Source organism: Malaclemys terrapin, chromosome 6, assembly GCF_027887155.1.
Source record: "Malaclemys terrapin pileata isolate rMalTer1 chromosome 6, rMalTer1.hap1, whole genome shotgun sequence".
NCBI lineage: Eukaryota > Metazoa > Chordata > Testudines > Emydidae > Malaclemys > Malaclemys terrapin.
The window spans coordinates 82,059,888-82,074,131 of NC_071510.1; the positions used below are offsets into that span (position 1 = coordinate 82,059,888).

A 14,244-nucleotide genomic window follows, 5' to 3' on the forward strand; every position below is an offset into this window, starting at 1 on the left:
AAGTATTCTAGTGTGTACTTATGAAGTGTTGTAGGTCAATACATCAATACCTGTCCTTAATATTAAAGATGATATACTGTAACAAGCTATTTGTCAGGGGGAATGGATTAATATTAAGATTCTTTCCCATGTAAATCACTGTCTTGAATCTAATCCAGTACAGTAGTGACAGAAAGTCATTACCATCTGGTGGTTGATCCATGATCTTGATGAAATGAGAACTAGTCCAAATCCAATTCGTAGTTGGTTTAAACAGCACAAAAAAATACCCCATCATTCAGAAACTTACAAACTGCCATATGGACCAAGGGTCCATTTCATTTCACAAGTTACCATCACAAATGAGTTCTGAAGGAGACTGAATGACAGCATCACAGTTCTTTCCAACATTTTGCTGAACACAGGTTCTCTTAGGACTTTCTGCTTGCAACATATATCCCTTAGTGAAATGTCATTGTAAGGACAATTTTCAGAGTAACAGCCGTGTTAGTCTGTATCCGCAAAAAGAAGAACAGGAGTACTTGTGGCACCTTAGAGACTAACAAATTTATTAGAGCATAAGCTTTCGTGGACTACAGCCACTTCTTCGGATGCATATACAATGTGGCCCCATTATTACAGATGCATGGTGGATTTTAGGTTTCTGTTTCCAAAGTTTGATTTGGTCAATTCAGTGCCTTTGTGTATACTTCCCTTCCCCTTTCTAAGCTATGAGCCCCATCAAAGAACTGAAAAGTTCTCTAAAATACACAGTGTTTCCATAATAACACATTGCCATTTCATGCCAGTTCCTAGTTAAATGTGTTGCCTGTATGAACAACATGAAAATCTGTGCTAAGTACACAAGTGATATTAGAATGATTCCCACTAAATGATAGCCACTATCTCTTTATAAATTTCTAGAAATCATGAGAAGTAGCTTTCAGTAACAGTAAAGGGTTGTGCGGCACTGTTGTTGAGAGGCTGTTAGTTTGAGTTCATAGGAGTTTCCTGATTTTCTTCTCAGAATATGCTACTCATGATCTCTAATTAGAGCAGTAGCCAAAATTGAGAACTATTTCATGTCCTGAATAGAATATAATTTAACTTTCTTTAGGGAAGTATGGAGCAGAGATTTATTGGGAGTCAATCTACATTAGAACTATATATTCTTAAGTATTAAAAAGTAATCACTGGAATGAAAACACTGGCCAATGCAACAAAAAGTCCTCATTAGGCAAAGTGGACACTCGCACATGATTGCAATAGACATAGTATGACATCCTCTGATAACCATGGGAGATATGCTCAACGTAAAGAAATTTTGTTACACAACCTACAGGTATGTCCTCAAAACCACATACCTGTATCTGACCTGGGATACATTCCATAATGGGAGAGTGGTTCAGAAAATAATGCAGAACATCTTAAATCAACCCTTCACAATGTGGGGCTCTTGAATATCTGAACAGGACAATGTTATAATTCCTACTCAAAAGAGAATATATTTCAGGAGCTTTACATTCCCAGCAAACGGATGGCTAGTGTTATTCTGTTGCATAGGGAAACACATTGTGCAACATTTTCCTAGAGCGCGTGGAGGAGAAAGCTAACTGCTTTCCCATGTAGCAGCCCAAATGCTGCCAAGCAACCCCAATCTTTTTATTACCAACTGCACTGGGCTGGGATTACAATGTGATAATATTTATGTTGCAATGTCAGTGTTCACCCACGCTGAACCTTGTGTGATAGCATTGACATTGCAACAAAAATGTCATCACACAAGGTTCACATATTTTTGTGGTTAAATCCAAAACAAGAATTATGACCTTAATGGGTTCATTCAACCTGATCCATATCTTCAGTCAGAGTTATCTTAGGGGGTCAAATAGCAGTGCTTGATCTAAATCAGTTCACGGGGACATGGCTAGTCCATACGGTTTTAGCTGACAGGGGGAGGGAGGGGGGAGAAGATAAGATGATTAATTCTAAAAGTCTGGACAGTTATACCATCTCCTAAACCTTCATCTTGAAATGAGTGCATGAGTGAAATGGCTGCATAAGAAAGAGTTGTATATGTCAGAGCTGATCATTTGCCCTTTATTATTCTACAGGAACTAATTTTCAAAGGTGGGTGTCTCCAAAAGTTGTCCATATCCTGCATTTGTATGCACAAATCATTATTTAAAAGAAATGATTCCTCATTATTGTATATCATCATTGGTAGACTAGGAGGAAGAATGTGTTTGGTGCCTATGGGACTGTGCAATGCAGAGGATGGGTCAAGGAGCCGCTGTATCCAGACAGTTTGGGATCCACCATGCCCAAGGACTGTTCACGGCTGGTGCCCCCTATGGGTACAACTTCTTCAAAGAGGGCATGGAAGTGTTAAGACCAACAAGCTATCCAGCCATAGAGGAGAGCACATGCTGTGCCCTCCTAAGGGGTTGTGGTGGGCTTCCCTGCAGCACGATATCTCCTAGAGTGCCCCCTGTTGGGTTGTGGCTGCACTTCCGCCCTTTATAAAGGTTGTGCCCATGGCTAAACGGTCAAATAACTTTAACTGAAGAAAACAAGAACAAAGTCTGTACTGACTTTGCACATTTCACTCCCAGGAGGTAGCCCTGGTCTAAGGGAGCAGGACCAGAGGAGTTAGAAAGGAATTCAAAGAGAGAAAGACCTGGGGAGAGAAATGTGCTGCTTCTCAGCAGTGTTGATCATGGATTGCGTCCCACTTCCTACCCCACTATGGTGCACTGAGAGGCTGAGTGAGAGTGAGGGATCCAGCAGAGGGAGCAGCGAGACAGGGAGAGGGAGACGTGTTTGATTAGGGTATATAGCCTCTAAAAGCAAGGAGGAGAAGAGGAAACCTTGCTTAGTGTCTGCAAACTCTGCCTGCAGATGGGTGCCACAACATGGTAATTCTGCAGGCCAGGGCTGTGTGCACAGATGCTGGCGTGGGGTCCTGCACACTCCTCACACACCGCAGAAAAGTTCTCTACCCTGAAAAGCTCCCTGCAACTGAGCTGTGTCAGGGCAGGCCAGAGAAGGGACCATGGGACCCACATTTCTGCAGTTCCAGTGGCCCCACCACTTCGTACAAAAGGTGCAAGGAGCCAGTGGCAGCTATTCCATCTGTGGCCCGGCGTGCTGGCTTCCAGGTTGGGGCTGGGATTTCACCTCCCCACCCCACTGCACTTCACCCCGCTACTTGGAATTCATGCCAGGGAATGGCTTTCACTCTAATTGACAGAATCATCTCAAAGAAATCTACTTTCAGATATTATTGCTGGCTAGTGATTGAAGGCTACTGGAAATAGCACCAAAAATAGAAAAGTAAAAGAGAGAGAAAAAAATGGTGAGGCAGGGTAATTGATAAGAGTCCTTGATGGTATCAGCATGCCTTGCAGATGAAGGACAGTACATTGCCATGAATGTTTTGGCATGTTTCATACACAACCTTCTATTTACTACTGCTGAATTTACAGTTGCTACACACCGAGCTTGAATGTTTTTTAAATGTTGCACAGTGGCTTAGCCATGCCCCCACTGACTTTAATATGAAACACCCCCCTAGAACTCCTCACAACTCCAAAAATCTACCTCAAAATACATTAACTTTCAAACATCTTGCCCAAATCTTCTCTAACCTGTAGGACCTACCTAATCAATTTAACAGTTGTTGGTTCTATTTTCTCCAGATTCACGTGTGCGACTCCCATTGACATTATCAGGGGATACATATATGTAGTGCGGGAACAATATTCTACACTGTAACTGACCCCAGTACAGGGTGTCCCTGTTGTACTCCAGTCTTTACATGCCTGGTAGTATGCTGGGTGTACCACATGCTGAGGCAAGATCTATAGTTGCTTCAAACTCTCGGCCCTTCAGACCCTAGCCCTCAGTGGGTTCCCTTAAACATTCACAGATTCTAATGAAATAACAAAGGATCCCTTTACTGGGGTGCCAGAAACAGAGGTGCAATTACCTTAGGCACAATGTCTTTAAGACCAAAGATCACAACAATTCTTAATTCAGGCCCTATGGGCAGTCCAGTCCAGGGGTATGAAGTGAGGCTCCTCAGACCTAATACCAGGGATACTTTTTCCAGCAACAATCACTCACTGACCTTCAGATCCCTCAGCCAGTGTCCAGTACTTTTATCCAGCACCTGAAGTCTCATTCAGACCTATCCACCTCACCTTCTGCTTGCAGGCCCCTCCCAAGCATCTGTCATGGCTCCTGCTGGCCCCCCTCACCAGCCCCTCTCCTAGTCTTTGGTCACACCTCTTAAGCAGACCAGCCTTCCCTCTCAGGTGTAGTTTGACTTCTATTTTTGGGAGGGCAGTTCCAGTCAGGCCAACGGGGCCATGTATGGCGGTGGGGGACGGGGGGAGGGGCAAATTCCACATCTGCCCAAGGCTTGCCAGCTCCCACAATGCAGCCACCATTCTCTTGTTCCTGTCCTAAATCAACCTCTGGCTCCCTTCTAAGCCAGGCCCCCTCTAACTTGAATTTGTACATCCCTTCACTATTACAGTTATGGGTTCCTCTGATAGCTAGATGAGAGGTTAACCAATGAACATTAACAAGCCAGCAGGTTCATTATAGGACCATAGTTACGGATAGAGGGAGCCTAGACAGGCTGTGTGGTAGTTGACCTGTTGAGAAATAATTCTTCCCAACTCAAGACTGCAGGACTTGGACATATATTTTATATCTACCCTCTATTGAAAAATGCACGTGTGACACTTTTCAACTTGAAAGAAGCCAAAACACTTGACAAAACTTAACATCTATAACAAGTGCTACAGACACTACACACAGCCTGAAACGCTGCCTCCTTGGAGATAAAATAGCAGCAGTACTCTAACAGCTCACAGCGATGCTACCCTATGTCTGAATACTGGAAGTGAAGAATACCTTTTAAGAATATTGCAGGAAGAGTCCAGATGAGCAAATATTACTCAAGTTGGAATTTGGTTAGCACATCACGGGCCCCATTCTAATCTCACACCAGTTTTACACTAGTGTATCTGTTGATTTAAGTGGGATTACTCCTGATTTAAAGTGATGTGAGAACATAATCTCTGCTTCCCTCTAAAACTCCAGATCAAAAAAGAGAGGAAAGGCCTCCAGTGTGATACATATCTATGGAGCTATCAACATTTTATCCAGCCAGAGAGATTGATGGTCTCTATCAAAAGGTGTTTGTCAGTCCTAGCCATTTCCTCCCAGGTGGCAGTGAAATAATGGTCTCCTAGGGTTATTCATTCATTATTTTCTTCAGAAGAAGCCAGGTGTCTGAGGCATTGTGATCTGACATGTAACAACTTCCCATTGTAAAAGTTTATAGTGGTTATGTTTGTTGTGAGCAACAAAAGAATGATCAAAAGAATTAAAGAGTGGTTAGCCTCAATTTTTCCTTGACTCACACCTTGCAAAGAAATGGAGCTTAGTGTTAGTAATGGCACAACATAGATCTAAGTTTTTTTAAAAAAAATAGGGATTTGCTGGCTCTTAGGAGACCCCAATCCCAAACCAAAACTCAGTTTGATCCCCCTGTGATATCTAAGAGGGAACATCCTGGGGCTTCTTCATGGTAGCAGGAAAAGGCAGCTCAGGAGCTATGACCTTTTGTGGCCCAGCCCCAGGACCTAACAGGTTCCCCAGGATAGGAGGCTCTTTAGCAGGGAGGGTGAGAGTGGGATGGTCCTATTCCCCATGTCTCTTCTCCACTCCTCCACCTCCCAAAAGCCCTGCTAACTTCAGCGTGATCTTGATTAGATCATTTTGGCTCACAATTTTATCCACTGGACTGCCTTTTATTGCCCACCCCCTGCTGCTACCATGACGAACCCCGTAGGGAGCTACCTTTCAGATGTCACAATAGAGAGTGGAGTTTATTCCTGGTTTGGAGTTAGGATCTCCTGGGAATCTAATCATCCCCTCTACCCCCACCCCGACCCTTCAAAATGTATTGCCAACCCCAAAAGTTCAAAAATCATGTCAGACCCTAAAAAATCATGAGTTTGGCTCCAAAATCACAAGCGTTTTTTTTTTTAAAAGATCCTCATGATTTTTGGTCTGCCTTTTGATTTATAAAATCCCCCTGCCCATCATGTGTAAGAGTATGTGCGCATGTGTGTGTGTGTGTGTATTATTACAGTGTTGCCAACTCCCAACAAAAGTATTAAGTAAGTTGATTCTGACCCCTGCTGCAGGAGTTTTCCTGGATGACTGAAGGTGCAAAGCTTCCAGCTTCTCCCCACATCCCAACACTCTAATTCAGGGGTCGGCAACCTTTCAGAAGTGGTGTGCCGAGTCTTCATTTATTAACTCTAATTTAAGGTTTCACGTGCCAGTAATACATTTTAACGTTTTTAGAAGGTCTCTTTCTATAAGTCTATAATATATAACTAAACTATTGTTGTATGTAAAGTAAATAAGGTTTTTAAAATGTTTAAGAAACTTCATTTAAAATTAAATTAAAATGCAGAGCCAGGACCCCGGCAGTGTGAGTGCCACTGAAAATCAGCTTGCGTGCCATAGGTTGCCTACCCCAGCTCTAATTAATTAGTTATAGGCCCCTTGCAGCCATGTATTTGCCTGCATCCCTGACCTCTGCCCCCTCTTCAGACCCCACATCAATTCTGTCCCCCAGCCCTATATCGGCTCCTCACCCCCTCGGGGCATCTCTGCTCCTCTTGCAGCTTCAGGGGTTCTTCCCTCTCCCTGTCCTGCCCCACCACACAGCTTGGGGTCAGCCACTGTGAGGTCATCTTCTCTACCTTCCCAGGCCAGGGGGTCAGACAGCTCCGGGAGTTATTTGCCCTACAATCCTTTCCCAGGCCTGGTGTTCCTGGAAGGAGCAGAAAGGAACTAACCCATTTTTCACAAGAGGGTGCAGAGCCACCAGGAATGTTGGACTATTTTTGCTTCCTCTTCCCCTCCCCCACCTAAACTCCTCTCTGCTCCTGGGGAGGGAAAGGGGGGGTAAGAGTTCTGCCTAACTCCTGCAAAAGACTGGCTGCTCTTTCCTAGGACATAAGGAAGTGGGGAAGGAAGCCAATCAGAGGGGGTTTTCCCCAGAAGTGCTAAAATTCCGAGAAAGCTGGAGAGTCTCAGGTCCTCTAGCTGGGGTCCAACTAGCCTCAGGATGAAATTGCAAGAGTTGGCAGCACTGCATGCATTTTTGTAATTTGGCCCTTATTGTGCAATTACCCTCCACGGCCACATTTTTCTTTTAATAAAGTGAGGCTCAGGGTTACAGCAACACACAGGTAGAAAAAACAGCTGCCTCCAGCCCTTTACAGGATCAGGCACCAGAGAAGTGAGTTAAGGCCACTCTTCCTAGGGCTAAAGGGAACAAAAGGCCACTGCACATCGCAGAGACCAACTCCCCAGTGCTGCGTAGGCAAACTAGAAAAGCCCCATCCCAGACATAACATATGTGCTGCCTCCAGCCCTTAGCAGGACTGGGCACCAGCTGAGCCCTGCACTTCCATGTTATGGCTGGAACTTTCTCAACTGTTAGCCTCCATAATCTACAAGCAGTCAGTATTTCATGTGCCCTTTTCTTTTTTCTTAAACCTGTCTTTCACCCTTTCATACCATCTGACTGACTGTTAATTGCTGACACTTATTAACTTTGCCATAAGTGCCATTTAATTAACTTTGCCAGTTTTTCCACATTACTTGCATATGATTAATTGCTCCCTTGCTGCCACTTGGTTAACTTGGTCTTTGTTTAATTCATCAGTCATTATCACTTGCACTGTTATGTCCATAAGTAGATTACAAACTCTTAACTAGGGTGCCTGCTCCAGTACCTTTCCTCCACTAGCAGCCCCAGAGGGAATTCCTCTGGGCCACATAACTACAGCTCAAAGCAGAGGGCTGGGCTATGCTGGAGGCTGAAGGGAAAGTGTTCAGAGCAGGGTGGCAATTCTGGGCTGCAGAACAATCTTTTGGCAGCTGTGCTGAAGCTGCACTTAGATCAGTCCCTAGGCCACTTTGGTCCTTGAAGCAGCCCAGAATCTGAGATATGCAAAGGTAGCAGAAAGCCTCCTTTCCACCCACCAAGGGCTGAGGTGCACCACAGACTCTGCCCCCAGTTCTTTTATATGTCTTGCAAAATACTGTGCACATGTAGGGTTAAACTGGAAAACAAGTAAGTGATGGTATTCATCCAAGTTCTGCTCAAAAGTCCCTTCAGGTCTCATAGCATGTCTCCCATTCTTGGCCCTGTCTTCCTCTTCCATTGCCTCTCTCAATCTCATTTGTATGTTGTCCTCTCTAGCATTATTATGGTGAAAAGGAGAAAGTAGGGAAGAGAGAGGAATGGGAGGGGAAGAAAGAGCAATGGGGAAGGAGAAGAGAAATGGGGGGGGGTCGGGAGGGCAGGAGGAAGACCTGGACCCCTACCCCAGGCTGGGAGGAGGAGGGGCAGGGAAGGAGATCCCTGGAGCTACCTTATCCCATTACACCAAGGAAGGCAATATTGGCTTGGGGGTGGGGCAAGGGAAACCTTGCAGCTCCTTCCCTGTTGTATAGAGCAAACTCGACTATCCGAGGGCTGAATTTGCTGTGTGCAGATTACTGCAATTTAAATACAAACTATGACCCTCACACTCCACAGGCAACAATTCGATTAGGCGAGCAAAAAGGGACTTATCCCCTAGCAATGCAAGCAGAAGCTGTACTAAGCTGGTCTCAGCTGGATGCCTCACTTTTTGCATATCTTACAAACTTTTCCAGCCTCGCTGGTTAGGAGCCACTAGAGTTGATTGGATTTGTGTTACCTGTTAGGTTCTCAAATACACATGCATATCATACACATTTTAAGGTATCTACTGATGTCTTACACACCACTGTGAGTTTACACAACACACTCCAAAGATTCTAGCATGTCTGTGTCTGGGGTTCTACAAAGGACTTTGTGTTGCTTTTATCTTTTTTTAAAGCTGTCATTAGAAATAAGTAAATTATAAAAAGAAATCTGTTCAACCCCCTCCCTGCCATACGAATGCTCTGTGCACATTCAGCATAGCAACACGTGTGGCCCTGTTGTGCACCTAACAGCCTCATGTTCCAGTTTGCTATTGTCAGTCCTGTACTCGCATGTCCTGCACATGAAATTCCCTTTGACTTCAATGCACAAGTGAATGTGAGGGCAGAATTTGTCCCTGTGTTAAGAATCATGGAGTCTTGAAGCAGGCCTCACAGCCTCTGTGTCCACACTGGGCCAAATTCACTAGTGCTGGAGCCTCAAAGGGGCAGTGCAATCTTCCCTTGGGGTTACTGCCATAAGAACTATCAAAGGGGCTGCTGCGTAGATGAGTGGAGTTACCCTAATGTTGCCAATTTGGTGCTTCATTGGCCTCCTATCAGGGGGAAGCCATGTTAGTCTGTATCCACAAAAACAACAAGGAGTCCTGTGGCACCTTAAAGACTAACAGATTTATTTGGGCATAAGCTTTCATGGGTAAAAAACCTCACTTCTTCAGATGCATGTTTTTTTACCCATGAAAGCTTTTGCCCAAATAAATCTGTTAGTCTTTAAGGTGCCACCGGACTCCTTGTTGTTTTTATTGGCCTCCTGTGGTCCGTATAGACACAACCTCATTCCTGGCAAATTTTCCACTCCACCTAATATCAGCATAATCCTGCCCAGGGTGAGCTTGACCCATTGTTTGTATTGTGCCTTTAAACATATGTATGGGAAAAGAATGAATGGATCACATTTTGTTTCCGGTTGCATCCTCTTAAATCCAGAGTGACTTCAGTAGGGTCACTCTAGAGATTGACACCTGAGATCACAATCTAGGCCATGGTGCTGCCAATGAGAACCGGAGCCAATGTCCAGAGCATTGGAACAGGCTGAGTTCAGTGGGTAAAGATCATACTATTAAGATTCCCTGTGATAGGCACATCTGGCAGGTTAGGATCAAGGTCACATTAATTCTAAACTGCCTCCGCTTGTTTTACTTTGTGTCATCGACCCCTGCTACCGCTGCACTGTATGCAGCTGAATGAGAAGATACCTGTCATGCTCTGTCCACCCCCCCGTCCCCCCACACACACACAGTTAAACAAAAGGCACCACCCGGGCAATTTCTCTGCAGTTTCTAGCTTAACGCTTTACCCAAGCGAACAAAGAATCAGCAAAGGATCGAGCTGACTTCAGAGCTCCCCACCCCCAGAAGAATTTCCCAGAGTCCACGTGGCTGTAGGGAACAAGATCTCACCGGCTCCCTCCCCATGAGCCCAGTAAGTTCCTAGTTACTTGCAGGCAGCTGCCTTCCCAGCTGAAGGCGCGACAGCCCTCCGATCCCAGATCGCTAAATCGGGGGAGGCGCTGCTGGCATCTGAAAGTGCTCAGGCAAACTGCCCGAGTCCAAGTCCCTTCGGAGCTCATTGATGGCAGCAGCTGGGAACGTTCATATTGCGCTTTCCTGCGATACCCCCTCTGCCTGCCCGGCGAAGACCCACAACTGCCCTAGAGCGGAATCAAACCCAAACTGAAACCCCTCCAGCTCCTGCCTAACACTCCAGTCCTTGGCCTCCGAGCGGCTCCTTCCCCTCCTCATACCGTCAAATGCACGTTTCCAGACCCCAGCAGGGACTTAAGAGGGACTCTGAAAGCAGACGGGGGTGGAAGAAACGTTATCTCTGAGCCTGGTTTGTTTGCTTTCCCGAGCAGCTCTGTTTGAGCTACATGGAGGATCCTCTGGGTCTTGTCATGTCACCGTTAGAAGTTTAGAGTTAATATCTGTTCCGTCTTGAAGCATCCATCACCTGGGAGAGGCTGGAATGTCAGCTAAACCAATATTTAAAGCAGATCTAAGCACTTCCTTAGCAGGAAAGCTTTTCGGAGGAAGAGTTTTGGAGGCGAAGCTTAACCTGAAAGTAAACCTCACATTTAAACAAGGCGTCTGCCCTAATAAGCAAGAGGAGTACTCTACCATAGTTTAGTAATAACACATTGTTTTAATATGCAAAGGGACGATGGAATAACACAAGTCATTGTTGTATGCAGGGGGAAAGTAACGCTGGCCCAGTAAACGCCCGGACTGGTGATTATTGACCATTCATTGTTGATAACAAATGGTGTCTGGATGCTGGTTACAAAAATGTGATCTTTGGTATTCCCCGTTTCACCAGTAGGGGGAGCCGAGGGTCTTCTCGAGACCGGAAGATTCCTAGACATCAGCTCAGGGTTTAGAACCGATTAAATGCACCGCCCCCCACCATGTATCAGTGCTCAACAGGAGGACGGAGCCTGTTAGCGATTTTACACAGGAACCAAGCCACTGAAGTCCTGTCCAGCCCATTCATTTATTGGCGGGATGGGGGGAGGGGTTACTGGGCACACAGGCTTTCCTTGCTAGAGAAAATACCCTGCCCCTCTCCCGGAGGTTGTCTCAGCGGCACTGCGTGTTTCATAGGAGGACGGATTCCTTTTGGACCAAGTCTCTGTTCTAGTTCTCCAGCTTTTATTATTCCCAATCTACCCAGATAAATTCCCCTCGCTTCCCAGACTTAGTAACATGCCGATGTGCTAAGCGAACAGCTGGATTTTCAAAGCAATTACTTCCAGCTATGACATAGGTTTTTCCTTTTCGCTTGAATTGTATTGAAATGGCGGTCCCACACCCTGTGACATTTAGAGAAATCTGGGCACGTTCTAATAGGATTGAGTAATAGCCACGGACGGACTTGAGGTTTGTAAATTTCACATTGCTTAGTCCCCTGGATTGTTATTGGTACCTCCTAGCTAAGCCATTCCCTTGGGCTCTCCTGAAGCCAAGTGAGGACTTAACCAAGAGAAAGGGAAAGTTCCTTAATTATTCACTTTGGGTAACAAAATAATAATAATAATGAGCGGCTCTTTCATTTGCCCTGCAATATGCTTCAGAGAAACGCCACTGACCTTTACGTTTGGTTTTAAAGTTGTTTCAGATCTGCCAAGTCTTACTAATTTGGTAAGGAAACTCCCTCTTTTGGGAGGAAAAAGCAGTGTTTAAAACATCTCCCTCTTAGGGCGGACTGTGCAATGTGTTTCAATGGGACGTTTCAAATCTCCCATTTCTCCAAAAAAAAAAATCTCCACGGCTCACTCATTAAAATTGGTTCCGCTCTGATATATGAAGGCTAGATAAATGATAGATCAGACTGAACGTGACAGGTGGGGTAATGAGAGAGCATGTCCTCGCATCCTTCCTTAAATCCCTTTGTGTGCAAAAGTTTTAAACAAGGGCGGTTCAAATGGGGGAAATGGACAAGATCACAACAAATGCGTCTATCTCTATGATTCTCCTTAGCAAAGGAGTTTTTTTTTCCCGCGGTCTAAACTCCCCTAATTCCTTCCATGACGCTTGCTCACTCTCTTTCTAAAACAAAGGGGGAACCCAAGGACTAGGGAGAAAAGGCAGCGTCTTGTGTTCCCAAGGAGCAGAGAAGCTGTCTGCGGGTGTAACGGGGGGCGTTTTGCTCCACTAACCCTGTGATCCTTTCTCTCCCCCCCCCCCACCCATTTTGCCAAGAAAATGTGGCTTAGAGAACGCCTGCTTTCTGTCTCCTCTGGAGGGATGCTGTCTAAAGAGGTCCCCCTGCCCCTCAGCCTGGGGCTGCCCTGAGAGCAGCTTTCCAGGAACACCAAAAAAGCACTCGGGACATAAGAAACTGACCATACACTATTCCACAGGCAATTAAACCTGGTGGCTAGAAAGGCTCCCCAGCCAGGACAATTCTTATTGTTCCAATGGTGGTGTTTTGTGTATTTAACACCCCTACAAATAGTTCCTCATTTCTCCCTTCGCTTAGCCTCCTAAGCCCCATTACAAATCAAGGTGCAGTTCTACCTTGCTATCCATTCGACAACCAATACCAGAGAGTTATTTCACTGTCGCCACCCCCAGACTCCTCTATTCCCCAGATTTCTTTGTTCTACTCTTTTCCCCAGTAAATGTTGTGGGTCACCAACAAAACCTTCTAATTTTCTACTTGTCCTTGAAAACTTACCCAGATTTTTAAAATTTACCAGATCTTCCGCCACCTTAGCTTTCCAGTTAAACGCTTTGTCTTTGAAGGTACCAACAGCAAACAATAGCTTTAAATATTACACGAGGTGTTTTCTAGCAGCCAAATGTAAAACGTGCATAAAAAGGAGCATAGTTACCTTAAAAGGTAGTTTATTGCAGAGACTGCAAAAAATCACAACGTAGTGCTAGGACTAGTCCAGAGTTCCCAGTGGCCGCATGAAAGAGTAAATCCCCTGGTTAGTGCTGGAAGGAGATGCTGATTCCGGGGTCTCCAGCCCTCCCCACTGATGAGCACCTGATTCCAAGCTGTTGAGTCTGAACTGAGTTCTAGCAAAAGAAGGAGCAAGACAGCTTGCCTGCAAGTTCAAATGCGAGCTCCAACACCCATCATTACTATATCATTGTACCGTCAGAGCTGCAAGAGGAGGGGCCCTAGCTCTGTAAGAGGAGGGTGGACCCACACATGCTCTTGAAGAAGCCCGCAGCAAGAGCAAAGAGCTCAGAACTCTGTAACACAGGAAAGGGGGCAGGAGCAGCTAGTTCCCAGGCACTCCTCAGTCCCTCCTGACAAAGTACCGGGGGAGGGGGAAGCTGCTTTCTCAGTTCAGCGCCTTATTTTGCACAGAAAAGTTGTTCCCAACCCCTGAACACGATATGCTTTTGTTGAGTCAGTCCAGTACTTTTGGGGGAATATCCTTTACATGAACCCTAACGAGTCTGCGGGTAGCAGCAGATCATTTTTCATGTCAAGGGAAACTGAACGCGATTTCTTGCTGTTAGAACCATACAAACAAATAGAACGCTGAATAAAATTGTCGCTCACACACGATCTTCCAGCCAGAAAGGCTATGTTTTGTCCTAGCGTGAAGGAAGCATTGTATCCCTAATTAAATAATTAAAAGAGAACGAAGGAACTCTCCTATTGTGTCTTCCAACACCAGTTAAATGGGGGAAGTGATCGGAATTGTAATCGCTTTAAAAAAATCTCAACGGAGGTTTGTAATGAAAGAATATATTGGTGGTTGTCTGTGCCACATTCACAGGCAGTCCCAATCCACAGCATCGAGCCAGGGTCCCCCACCCCCTCTCCCATTTACTCATCTCCCATCTCTTTTGAGATTAGATTAGGCATTTGCTGTCCAAATCTCTTTAAAACGGCAGATGAAGTCACCTTTGCAGTGTTGCTGTAGTCCTGTTGGTTCCAGGACACGAGGGA

General features: G+C 45.4%; 1 protein-coding gene across 3 annotated transcripts in view; it reads right to left on the bottom strand.

The window, feature by feature from the left end:
• Window positions 1-13,453, bottom strand: part of VCAN (versican) — a 139,016-nt gene extending 125,563 nt beyond the window's left edge. Inside the window, exon 1 of one of the 3 annotated variants that reach the window (XM_054031894.1) lies at window positions 13,166-13,453. The gene's annotated coding sequence lies outside the window, so the exon portion shown is untranslated. The remainder of the gene's footprint in view (window positions 1-13,165) is intronic. The other 2 variants (XM_054031892.1, XM_054031893.1) reach the window with 2 other exon arrangements.
• Between the last annotated feature and the right edge of the window lie 791 nt (window positions 13,454-14,244).